This window comes from Plecotus auritus, assembly GCF_963455305.1.
Source record: "Plecotus auritus genome assembly, chromosome: 5".
In the NCBI taxonomy this organism is placed as follows: domain Eukaryota; kingdom Metazoa; phylum Chordata; class Mammalia; order Chiroptera; family Vespertilionidae; genus Plecotus; species Plecotus auritus.
In genome coordinates, this window is record NC_137776.1 from 145,532,841 (window position 1) to 145,546,086 (window position 13,246).

The 13,246-nt window shown below is 39.2% G+C and overlaps 1 protein-coding gene across 4 annotated transcripts in view; it reads left to right on the plus strand.

Moving 5' to 3' along the window:
* PCSK5 (proprotein convertase subtilisin/kexin type 5) overlaps positions 1 to 13,246 on the plus strand; it is a gene marked incomplete at its 3' end in the record, with an annotated part of 433,646 nt that overhangs the window by 104,159 nt on the left and 316,241 nt on the right. The window lies entirely within an intron of this gene.

Sequence of the window (13,246 nt, forward strand, 5' to 3'; positions counted from 1 at the left end):
TGGGGGAGTATCTAATCTATGGGAACTTGAGGAGGTTACATAGGGAGCTGAAGTGACTTTTACTATTCAGAAGTTCTGTAGAGTCCCAGAAAGAGGAAAAGACTTCAATAAACATTTAAGAAAAACCAAAATCTTATAGGACTTGCAAGGTAAACCTACATATATTATTTGTCTCTGTTTATCTGTTCATCCTTCCTTTGTCCATCTATTTATCTCACCATGCCTCCATCTGCCCATCCATCTATGAATCTAAGAGATGATTATGTTGTTGAAACCTGATTGCAGAATGATTTAGGGTTTAGGATTGTCTTTATTATACCTTCAACTAAAAATGGATTTTTTTCTTCACCTGAAAAAGAGCTACCTCTGTCTGACATTATGTTTATAAGAATATTGCCATTCATGAAGTAATATAAGTGAAGAAACATGACACATTAGTAAGGTTGTATTCAGATATTTTCCAATGATATTAAAATTTTTCCTCCCTGACATTATATGTCTCCACTATTAGAAAAACATTTTCTATCACTTTTTTTCTTGAAGATTTTTTGACTTTGAAAAAATAAAAGTAGTGGGGTAATTTACTTCCAAAACCAGTTGGAACTAAATCCAAGCTATAATGCATCCTACTCATTTTAAAGGAAGGGAAATGCCCTCTCATCCACTAGCTCTTCTCCCTGAGACTTTGGTGAAAAAAGAGGAGAGAGGGGTCTCTGAGCAAGACTTATACACAGAGTAGACCAAGAGGGTAGAGAGGTCTATGTAAGTGGAATTTTGTAAACAATGTAAACAAAGAAATTACATTTTGGAAAAGAATGAGGTTTGTTTTTTTTGCTGATGCTCACATACTTATTAAATAATGCAGCTCAGTTGCTTCTAAAATTCATTTTCATGAGCTCAATATAGGAATTGCTTCTTGGCTTTATAGGCACTTAAGGGAAACATTTTAATTGAGATCATTCCTAAGCAAACACAACTTACTCATTTACTAATTACACAATTGGGCAAAGAGTAGGACATTACTGTTACTTGGTTCTTGGTTCAGAGTCAGCAAAGAAGAAAGTCAGCTGGTAAAAACAAGTTTCTCAACTCATAAAAGTATTTACTGCATGACCTAGAAGGCAATATTCCAACTGAACCATTGACCAAAATCAGAGAAGAGATGAAATGTTCACTTCTGTCATGCCGTGTTGATCCAAAGGAAACAGACCTGCACCCCCGAGCTGCTCTCCAACCAGGAGAAATGTCCCACCACCCTCCTGGATTGTAGCTCACCTGTCACAGTGTTGCATCTCTTCTGGCTTCTGCCATTTTTGAACATCATTAGCACCCCCCAAATGAATGCCTTCTTCTCTTCTTATACAATTCCTTGTGAAGGCTTCAGTCCCTGCATATTTCCTGTTTTATTTCTTGAATCTTTTCATTGGCAAAGTTGAATAAGCAGGTGCTCTATTATGAGCCGATGTGAAGAAGGCAAAGATTTCCAGGTCTTATTTGAACCCTTTCTATTATTATCACCTGCATTGTATGTCTGAAAAATGTGCATGATCTTCTGCATTTTATCTCAGAATTTACTTCTGCCTTCTCTCTAAACATATCAATTCATGAGTTATTGAGCATTTTTACTATGAACTCTAGAGGTTATAAAGATACATAATGAAGACTCCATTACCACAACTGGTTTGTAATTTCATTGGGAAGATAAAACCCACATATAATCAGAGATTGCTGATATGAATGCTGGATGGGGCGAGCAGAAAAACACGGCTTCCATGAGGGGAAGGATTGAATGAATGCATAAGGAACTTTGAATTTGCTTTAGAATCATATATTGATACAGTTGGATGTCCTCACTGCCCTTCCTCCCCAGTTATACATCCAGCTCTTCTAAATAAACTGCTTCAACTGGACACACCGATTTTCTTCTACTTTTTCTGCTTTGGCTTACTTCCCTCAGATTGATACTCTTTTCTGTTAGTTAGCTTTTGCTATATAGCAACCCCCCCCCCGCAAGAATTTGTGGCATGAAACAATAGCTATTTATTAGATTTATGATTCTGCATGTCTGCAGCGTGGGCTGAGCTCAGCTAACAGTTCTCTGGTTGCACGTGGGCTCACTAATGCATAAGTGAGCCATTCTGGGTTTGCTGGTGGCTAGCTACTAGAGTGTGGTTTCAGTTGGGACAACTTCTATCCGTTCCATGTGGTCTCTTACTTTCTAGCAGGCTACCTTGGCTCATTCACAGAAGAACCAGGAAGGATTAGAAGAGAAGAGGTATAGAAGGATTGGAATGGACCACTGTTACTTTTGCCACATTCTTCAGGCCAAAGCAAGTCACCCCAGCTCAGAATCACAGGGTGAAGAAATAACCTCATTGTTTCATGGGAGTAATTGCAAGTGCCATAGGTACAGGGAGTGGTGGAGAATTGTGCCATTTTCATTATCTACTTAATTTTATAGTGACCTTGAATTTTACTAAGATCATCACATTTACACACTATGTGCTGTCTGTAGGAATTTTTTTAACTTTGAGGCGACACATGGCACCAGACAGTGTAGGTTCATTGCCAGATTGTGGAGCAGCTTGGGGACCAAAGTATTAACACTCTATAACCATCAAAAAGATTCGAGATGGGAAATAGCATGATGCTAAAGTTTTAGGAGAATTCAGTTGTGGATCTGGGCAGAAAGAAGGTTTAGATCCACATACTCAATTGCCACAAGCGACTTCTCTTTGGGTGTTACTTCAACTTCCATATTTCTAAAACTGAACTCAACATATTCATTCTACAACCAAGTTTTTTCTTCTTCCTGTGTTTCTTGTCTCAGTTAAGTGATCCTACCATTTGCTATGTAGTCCAAGACAGATACTTGCTCATTCTTGATTTGCACCCCCTGCCCCCGACCACATTCATTCGTTGTCCTGGAAAACAAATATTTAGAATGCCCACTGTGTATACTATTCCCACTAGACCGTGGTCATCTCTTGAACACTAGACCTGTCTCCCAATTAATTGGTCTCTGTGCTTTCTTTCATGTTCTATAGGACCCAGTATGACTTTATAACTCAGTGTGTTCATTCAGTTGGCATATAATTATTGAACTCCTGCTGTGTGTTAGACACAGATACAGAAAAAAATAAAGGAAAGTGAATGCCTTCATGGAGTTTACAATCCAGAGGGAGAGACATATAATAAAGCATAGAGTGTGACCCAGAATGCTTTTTGAATTGATTAGGGAAAGCCTCTCTTGGGAGGTGATATTTGAGCCTAAGAGAAAGAGCCATGTGGATATTTGAGGAAGAATATTCTGGGGTGAGAGAATAGCAAGAATCAAGGTCTTGATATAGGAATGGGGTTGGAGAGAAGATGAATTTAAATGAGTAAGGAAGAGAGAGGGAGTAGGTCAAGAGGTCAGGGAGAGTTTCCCATTCGGGTCATGAAGCACTTTAATGACTATTAAACAGACTTGTATATTATTGGAAGTGTAAGGGAATGACATTGGAGCTTGGGAATTATTGGGAATATTTATTGAGAATAAATCTGGCATAGTTTACAATGCTCACTTTGACTGCTGTATGAAGAAGAAACTATAGAGAAATAAGAGGTGATAGTGGCTTGAATCAATGTATAGCCAGGAAGATGATGTGAAGAGGTGAGAGGGTCAGGAGCTAATTTTGGAGGATTTGCTAATGGATGTTTATAGAGAAGGAGGGGAGCCATAGATGCTATATACTGGTGTGGGGGCAACAGGGAACCCTGGACATGTATAATTTTGTAGGAATCACAGAGGGGGAGATCAAGTGTTTTCCTTTGGAATTAAAGTTTGAGATGGATTTTAGACATCCAAACCACATCAATCACTATCTTTAAAACCTGTAAACAATTTTACGTTGAATTATGATAGAGCTCAAACTTAAAAAAAAATGGCTTATAAGAACATGTGTAGTCTTGCCCATGGTTAAATCTCTAATCTCATCTTTTGCCTTTTTTCTCATCACCCACCACCTCTCTCATCTTATTTCAACCAGCTGCACTGAATTTCTTTCCGTTCCTTTGACACTCCAGTCTCTCTTTAATTATCCTATATCCTTGCCAAAAATAAACACATCCTCTTCTTCCCCAGCTTGCCCTTTGGCTACTCAATTTCGTATTTGGGGGCTAAATTTAAATGTCATTTTCTCTAGGAAGTGCCGTCAGCCTTCCCACATTTCCCCCTTACTAGGTCCCATGTTCCCACAGTACTCTGAGAACCCCTGATGTGATACTTAACACATTTTTTTGTAAAATGCCTTGTTTGTCACAACAGACTAGGCTTCAAGGACTTGAGCATAGGGAGTGTGCCATGGACAGTATAGTGACCAGAATGTAGTAAATACTTGATAAAAAAAAATTTTTTAATGAGAGAGGGATATATTGGAAGCATAATTTGGGTTAGAAACTAGGTTAGACATAGTGGATCAGAGTCAGTGGCTTGAACCGCAAGGTGCTGTCAAAATTAAAGGATTGTGGTGGTTTCAGCCCTAGATTACCAACACTTGACTCAGTTTTTAGACCTGAGGTATTTGAGAGTGGTGTGATCCCTGGCAGGTGCTGTGGCTATCCACATATAGCTTGGTCTTAGTGTCTCAGAAATGCCCAGTACATTTTAGAGACCCCGTTACCCTTCAGCAGCAAGGCCAGGTAAGAGAATTGAAACCGGTTCTCCAAACACTAAGATAAGACATGTGGTAATTCCTTCAAGGAGGCAAGCTTTGTTTGTTGGCTTATTGATTTTTTACTTTTACAAGTATTTTTAGGACTGAAAGTCTCTAATTCAGGGTGTGTCAGCTTGGAAAGATTCACAGAGGACAACACAATTTACAAATGAGAGAAATGGTGTTCACTTAACTAAATCTACAGAGCATCCAGTTGTTTGGCTGCTCTGACCCTCAGTTCCTTTTTTAAAAGACTTTATTTTTAGAGCAATTTTATCTTCACAGCAAAATTGAGAGGAAGGTACAGAGATTTCTCATCTACCTCCTGCCCCCACCCATGCATAGCCACCCCCATTATTAGTACTTCCATCTGAGTGGTGTGTTTATTACAGTTGATGAGCCTGTATTGAGAAGCATACACCCAAAGTCCATCGCATACCTTTCGGTTCATTCTAGGTGTTGTCCATTCTGTGGGTTTGGATAAATGTATAATGACATGTACCTATCATGATATTATCATACAGAGTGTTTTCTATGCCCTAAAATTTCTCTGTGCTCTGCCTACTCATCTCCGTCCCTGGCAATCACTGAACTTTTTACCTTCTCCGTAATGTCATGTAGTTGGAATCATACAGTATTTAGCCTTTTGAGATTGGCTTCTTTCACTTAATAATATACATTTAAGTTTCCTTTATGTATTTTCATAGCTTAATAGCTCTTTTTTAATTTTTTTATTGATTTCAGATTGGAAGGGAGGAGAGAGGGATAGAAACATCAATGATGAGAGAGAATCATTGATTGGCTGCCTCCTGCATACCCCCTACTGGGGATCGAGCCCACAACCAGGGCATGTGCCCTTGACAGGAATCGAACCCGGGACCCTTCAGTCCGCAGGCTGACGCTCTATCCACTGAGCCAAACCAGCTAGGGCAATAGCTCATTTTTTTAGTGCTGAATAATATTTCATTGCTCAAATGTACCACAGTTTATCCAGTTACCCACTGAAAGCAATTTTGATTGCTTTCAAGTTTTGGCAGTTATGAATAAAGCTTCTATAAACATCTATGTGCAGGTTTTTGTATGGACTTAGGTTTTCAACTCATTTGGGTGAATGTCAAGAAGTGCTTTTGCTGGATTGTGTGATAAGCATATGCTTAGTTTTGTAATATATCGCCAAACTGTCTTCCAAAGTGGCTGTACCATTTTGAATTCCCACTAGCAATGAATGCGCATTTCTGTTGCTCTGCATACTCACCAGCATTTGCTGTTGGCAGTGTTCGGGGTTTTGGCCATTCTAATAGGTGTGCAGTGATATCTCTTTGTTGTTTAGGTTGCATTTCCCTAATGTCATATGATGTGGAGCATCTTTTTACATGCTTATTTGCCATCTGTGTATCTTCTTCGGTGAGCTATCTGTTAAGGTCTTTGGCCAACTTTTTAATCAGATTGTTTTCTTACTGAGTTTAATAAGAGTTCTTTGTATATTTTGGATAATGGTTCTTTATCAGATCTGTCTTGCAAATATTTTTTCCCAGTCCGTGTCTTGTTTTCTCATTCTCTTGATATTGTGTTTCACAGAGCAGAAAATTTTAATTTTAATGAAGTCCAGATTTTTCAGTTATTTCTTGCACAGAGTATGTCTTTGGTGTTATATCTTAAAAGTCATCACCATATCCAAGGTCATTCAGGCTTTATTCTGTGTTATCTTTAAAGAGTTTTAATTTTGCATTTTACATTTGGGGTTATGATCCATTTTGAGTTAAATTTTGTGAAGGGTGTGTGGCCTATGTCTTGATTTCTCTTTCATTATTATTATTAACTAGTGGCCTTGCGCACTAATCCATGCATGAGTAGCTGGCTGCCGCTTGCCTAAGCTGGCTGCCCTGCCCACCGCCACTGTAGCTCTCCCCACTTGTAGCTCTCTGCCCTGCCCTCCTGTAGCTCTTCCCCACTTGTAGCTCACTGCCCCACCCTCCTGGTGATTGGTCGTTACGCGTCACGGCATAAGGACCATTTGCATATTACCTCTTTATTATATAGGATAGGGTTATTGCATGTGGACATCCAGTTGTTACAGCACCATTTGTTGAAAAGACTACCTTTGGTTCATTGATTGCCTTTGACTACACTGCCTCAATTACTTGACCCTCAGTTTTGAGTAAAATATTAGGAAGTGGATTTTGTTTTCTTTTTCTTTATATAGGCCTATTTTGTACACCACATCCTTTCTTCTCCTAACATCTGATATTTTCTGATGTTTCTTTAGTATTATGTGGGACATCCTTAAAATTTTGTAACTATAAAATTATTCTCTGTCAAAATTAATAGTAGATGTGAACCATGGTTCTAGCAGAGTTGGAATGCTAGGTATAAATGTGTGCAGTAAAACATGCTGATTCATTGGAGGTCCTTTAACTAATGTACCAGAAAATACTTAGACACCGTTCTTTCCTCCTATATCCCATCCCCAGTCTCCAGACCCCAGCCCCAGATATAAAATATTCAGGCCATCTCAGCTATCCTTATAACTGATCAGTTGCCCTTTCACATTTGCCAGACAATAAAGAAAACCATTATCTCTTTATTTTGTAATTCTCTCTCCCTCTCCCTCTCCCTCTCCCTCTCCCTCTCCCTCTCCCTCTCCCTCTCCCTCTCCCTCTCCCTCTCCCTCTCCCTCTCCCTCTCCCTCTCCCTCTCCCTCTCCCTCTCTTCCCTCCCTCTCCCCATCTCCCCCCCCCGCAAGGGTCATCCTCTATAAACTATTAGGAACATGCTACTGCCCATGAATGTACTATCATCAGCAACTACATGATCATTATAACAGCAGTCATTCTTATCTACTTTATCTTCTTCAATCTTTATAGCAACTCTCCGCATTCAAACTACAGATCCGGTTTTAAGAACTTAGATAACTTGACAAATCATATAGCTGGAAAGTAGCAGAGGTGGAATTTAACCTTTCCTCTGCCTGATTGTCCTAGCTAGTGTCCTTCGCTGCTATGCTGATAATTTGGTGTTCTTGAAACATACTGGACTATCTTGGAATTTCTGGAAAACCCACAAATTGAATAATATCCTTGAATAATTGGGCATAGAATCTATTTTGGCCATGGGTATCTTTTATTTTTTAATGTGTATGATAAAGGATAAGAAGTACATCAAATTGACCCAAAAATATAATAGTGAATGTCTTAGAATGTCCCAAGCTCAATTTAGATTTTCAAAAATCTGTGAAGGCATCTTTAGTTTTGGAGTCACAGAATCTATTTTGTATCCCAAGGAGTGCTCATCAGCTTATGATCTCATGAGAGTTCTAAGTCCAATTTCATTCGGGGAGGCCTTGAGAAAGAAAAGTTAAAGAAAGATGCTCTCCAAATAAATGCATGAGGAACTAAAATTATTGTCTGGAAGTGTGAAGGGGAGAACTAAGCCTAGATACTTCCCAGAAGTTCCTGAGTACTGAGGAGCAGATGTCAGACCCATTGGAAGGAATGACTTCATCAGAAATGGAGCAAGACTAACAATGGAGTGAGCTGTTTGCAGTGGTATGCTGGATCTGCCTTCTAACAGCTCATGAAAGCGTATTGTTACACATTCAAGAATTTTGTGAGCGTGGTAGTTTAAAATTGGCCATGATGTGAGTATTTACACCATGAAAACAAGCAAACACTATAAGTAAAAGATTTTATTTTAAGAACAGTTTTACCAACACATTATTGACTATTTAGTAAAGAAGTGAACTCCCTGTCATTGGAACTATTCAAACAGAAATTTGGCTATTTCCTAAAAACTGAGTTGCAATGAATGGAATAAGGGAAAATTCAAAGGTCTCTAAAGTCTTATCCAAGTGTATTTCATTTTATCACTTGAATGCACAGACCATTGAAATTTCTGTTGTTTGATTTTTTTTTTTCTGGTGCTATATTATTTGACATCCACTCCTTATCTACTCCTCATCTCAATATGCATCTATCTCCCAACCCCCACCCCAACTCAAGCCTTTTCTGTTTCAACTTTGACAGATGAATTTCCATAGCTCTATGGTCTGGTGTTTGGCTGTTGGCCAGCTGCTTGAACTATGAAAGGTTGCATACGCTCATTAAGTCTCTCTTTTTTTTAATTAACTTTTTGGGGTTACACTGGTTAATAACACTGTAAACAGTTATAAAACCTTATAATATGGCTTCCTGTGCCCACCACCTGCAAAAAGCAACAAATGAACAAACAAAACCAACAAAGAAAAAAATAAAACAAAATTTCTTTATCTGTTAAAAGGAGATAAAAAGATGATAAAAGTGCCTCTGTCAAATAGTAGTTGTGCGTCTTAAATGAAGCTAGTCCATGTAAAGCTGTTAGTACAATGCTTGGCCATGGTAAGGATCTAGTAGATGTCAATTATATTTCCACTTAAGGGAGAATCAGTTTTACTTTTTTCAAAATCTTAGAACTCTTGGACTCCAAATTTTACAAGTACATATACACTTTACTAAGTTGACTGGCTTGTTTCTGGATCTGTCTATAAAACTGATTTTTTATGTATTTAAGTCTGCTTTCTTATTAACACTGTATGGTCAGCGATGCAGTCTTATGAGCTACTGTATTAATAACAATGAACAACAGATGTTTCCAGTGTTAGCAGGCTATTGGCAGCATATAAGTTGCTCAGAACTTGGAGAAATTTAAAGAGAATGACACTGAAGTCCACCCCCGCCCCCCTAACGACACACGCCTGTAGGAAGAAAATGATGGTGAAAATATAACAAAGGTGTTTATTTTGGGTATAAACTGTTCTTTCATTGAGCAAACACTGTGATATGCTGATGAAGACACAAGAGAGGTGGACACACCCAGAGTGGTCTATAAGCAGAATAGCTCATAACCCTGGTGTGGAAAAGGCCCTTTCTAGAACTCACAGAACAGTCTCTGCATAATTTCATTCCTAAAAGGAATACAAGCTTTTATGGATAAGGATGTGGGAGACCTAGGTGGTATCCATTGTTTCTGCAGATCTTTTCCGTTTTGTGTTGTTTCTCAATAGTTAGTCATCTCTGCACACACTATCATTGAAATACAGTATGTTATTCAGAACTGAAGGTGCATACACTTATTATAAATATTTATCTTGCATATGCTGTGTACAAATGTGCTTTTTATCAGCGTCAAAGATGCGGTAAGTTTCAGACTGGCCCCTTCTGCGAATACCAGTCTATGTGGTAACACAATTCCAGAAACTAGTCTTTCGTCCCAGCTCTGGCAGGTCTTCTCAACATGGTTGACTGTGTATGAGCAAATCTAGTGTTTTGCTAATATACAGATTGCTGTCTCGTAAATAGAGCACAGTTTAAAAACCATTCAATCAGGCAATTAAGGAAATGATTAATGTGTTCCCCTCTTTGGCCAGTGTTGTCTGGCATCAATATTTGCCATAGTCTTTGCTCTTTGGATAACTTTGGTATATGAAACAACTATATTGAAAACAAGTTTGGAAGCCTAGACCACTTGGAATATATATTTAAAATCTAAAGTTCATAGTCAGGATTTAGGGTTCTGATCTAAGCATCTTCTGACCTTATTACTCTTTTTGCAAGAAACACCTCAGGCTCTGAGTATTTTTTCACCCTTTGACCTTTTGGCTACTCATCATAATAGATGATCCAAGTGAAAGTATCAATTGAAAAGTTCCCTTCCTTCCCCTTCCACCTACACCATGTTGGTGGATGAAAAGAAAAATAATAAAAGGTGGTACAAAAATATTTAATAGTAAAGTCAGATTCAACAGAAGCAGAAATGGAAGAAACTTAATTGTTCCACTTATAACACACGTGTTTTCCATAGACTGCTGGTTTTCTTCAGTTTTCATAGTTACAATTTCAGGCAGCATCCCTCCTTCTAGAACGGTTATCCCATTTGTGGGTTACCCATTTCCCGTGCATTTCCTTCCTCCAGCCCACCTCTTGGCCACGTTAACATTACTGCACGTCAGAAACGATAGCACAGGTGGCCAGAGCAGGTTTGGGAGAAGAAAAAAATGAAATGGAAACCTGTCAAGGTTGCTTTGTGTTAAATTAAAGCATTTGGCGAGGAGAGGCCCAAACTCACTCTTTGCCAGAGTGAGACATTTGAAAAACACAGGCGTTTGGATATTTTTACTATTTCTTTCATGATCATTTCTGTTAACCAAGCACTAGTTGGCTAGGTTTCCCTGATGAGGTCAGAGCAGTTGTGAACTTGGAAATAAAGTTGAGGATATGCTCACATTTTGGGGCATATCAATGCCAAAATTTACTGAAAATGTAATCAATCAGCCAGTATTTACTGAAATCCTAGTTAGACTTAATTTAATGCATAGTCTTCTAAAGGGCTTACAATCAAGACAAAATCCACACATAATATTCAACAGTCAACAATTCAGTAGAATTCAATGAGTAAGGGTTGTATGTGTAGAATAGAGTGCATGTGTGGGTGTGTGTGTGCCCCTAAGTTCAGGGAAGGGATGAAATAGATGAATAGGCTGAAGAACATGAGAGACAGCTTTATAGGAGGGGGTACTCCTAAGCTGTGCCCCCAAAACGCGAGAGGTAGGGAGATTTGGATCAGTATAGTAGTAGTAGTGGTGGGGCGGGGAGGTAAGGTAGGAGGGGAAGGGAGAGTTAGAGGCCTTGAGTACCAGACCGAAGTCAAGGTGAGAAAACGGTGCAAATGTTCATAAAATATATAAGCCGCTATTTTCTAGATATTATCTGTAGTAAAAAATGGGTACACCCTTTGTAAGAATGAATCCTTGAAACTACTCAAGTGTGTTTATAATATTCAACAAAAGGCTATCTCATTTGGAGAATAAATTAATAAATTCATGTCGGGGAGCATTGGAGATTATCTGTTGCTAGTTAGCATTTGATTTGGAAGGATGAAGTTTGAAAAGAGATGAGCTTCCATTTAGGTTGTACTTCAGATGAAAGCAGAGTCGTGGCTACAAAGCCCTGGAAGACTGACCTCGCTTTGCCTTCTGATTTGCCCATGCCATTCTGTCCCTCCTTCGCTTAAGCTTCGTCAATACCCCACCTTCTTTCTCTTTCTTCATTGTGCTAACTTGTTCCCCACCATTTGGTCATTGTATTTGCTGCGTCCTCTACCAAGAACCGGTATCCAGGCCCTTGGGCAGACCAGCTCTCATCAGTTGTCTCAGCTCACATTTCATTTTCTGAGTCTTGGGGCTTTTTTTGACCATCCTACCTAAGTGGTATACTCACACCCCTCAGCATTCACTAACCTATCATCCTGTTTAATTCCTTTAAAGCTTAAGGAATGCTCTGCATGGTCTTGCTATCCCTTTAGAGGGATCATTAGGAGAGGGACCTCATCTGCCTTGTTCACTGCTGAGCCCAGAATGTAGTAGTTGCTCAATAAAGTAGGTGTTCAATGAATCAGTGGCAGTCCAGTCTCCATTATGCTTAGCACATACAAAGCTTATGTCCTGAAGTACTGAACTGTTTCAAAGCAGGAATAAAATAGAGAATAGTGAAAGACGGGGCGGGGGGGGGGTGTTTTCATGTCACTGTAACATTATGTTACAGTACATCTCTTTTTCTTCGTTCCTCTATGGAGTCTTCAGAAGCTGAAAACCAACACCGCTCAGAGGGATATTTCAAAGGGATGAGCTTTGAAGGAATAATTATGTGGGTTGGACTAATGCTAGTAAATCACATCCGGAAGAGCTGCTGATTAACTGTGTGTGTGTGTTGTAGCCACTCGGGAATGAAATCGTGACACATGATGAGCTAAGGTCCGATGTTTCTGCAGCCTGCTCCTTGAAGCCCCCACACACGTTTTCCTGTGTATGTCATGTTTCTGCACTTTGTACTGTTCTTCTCTTCCTCCTCAAAGTAGTGCTGCCCTGGCTGATGTGGATCAGTTGGAACATCATCCTGTACACCGAAGGGTCTCAGGTTTCATTCCCAGTCAGGGCACATGTCCAGGTTGTGGGTTCAATTCCCATTCAGGGTGTGTATGGGAGGCAACCAATCCATGTTCTCTTTCACATTGATATTTCTCTCTCCCTCCCCCTTCCCCCCTCCCCCGCTCCCTCTCTAAAATCCATAAAAATGTATCCTCAGGTGAGGATTAAAAAAACCAAAAAACCAAAGTAGTGCTGAATGAGTGTCTAAACCACTACAAACTATGGTACAATAGTCATTGTTAACTTATTGAAAGAAGATTTAAAAAACTGTTCTCTTTTCTTCTTATTCATGGGTTTCTCACAGCAGCACACTTTTGGCTGACACTACCAAAGCTGCCTGAGATGGTCCTCATTCGTAGCTGGGTTGGCTTGTAGGTGGTTGGAATTATAAAGTATATGTTCTTCAGTTACCTAGTGTGGATTTATAAATGAAATAGTATGATGCCTTTTGTATGTCATTAATCCATGCTAACAATAAAATGGTACATCCATTATTTTGCTGTTGAAATAGACTTTATTATGTTTTTCCAAAGGATCAATGGTATGAAAACAAGTTACTAGTAGAGCTGGTGGAAGAGATTTCATTCACCTT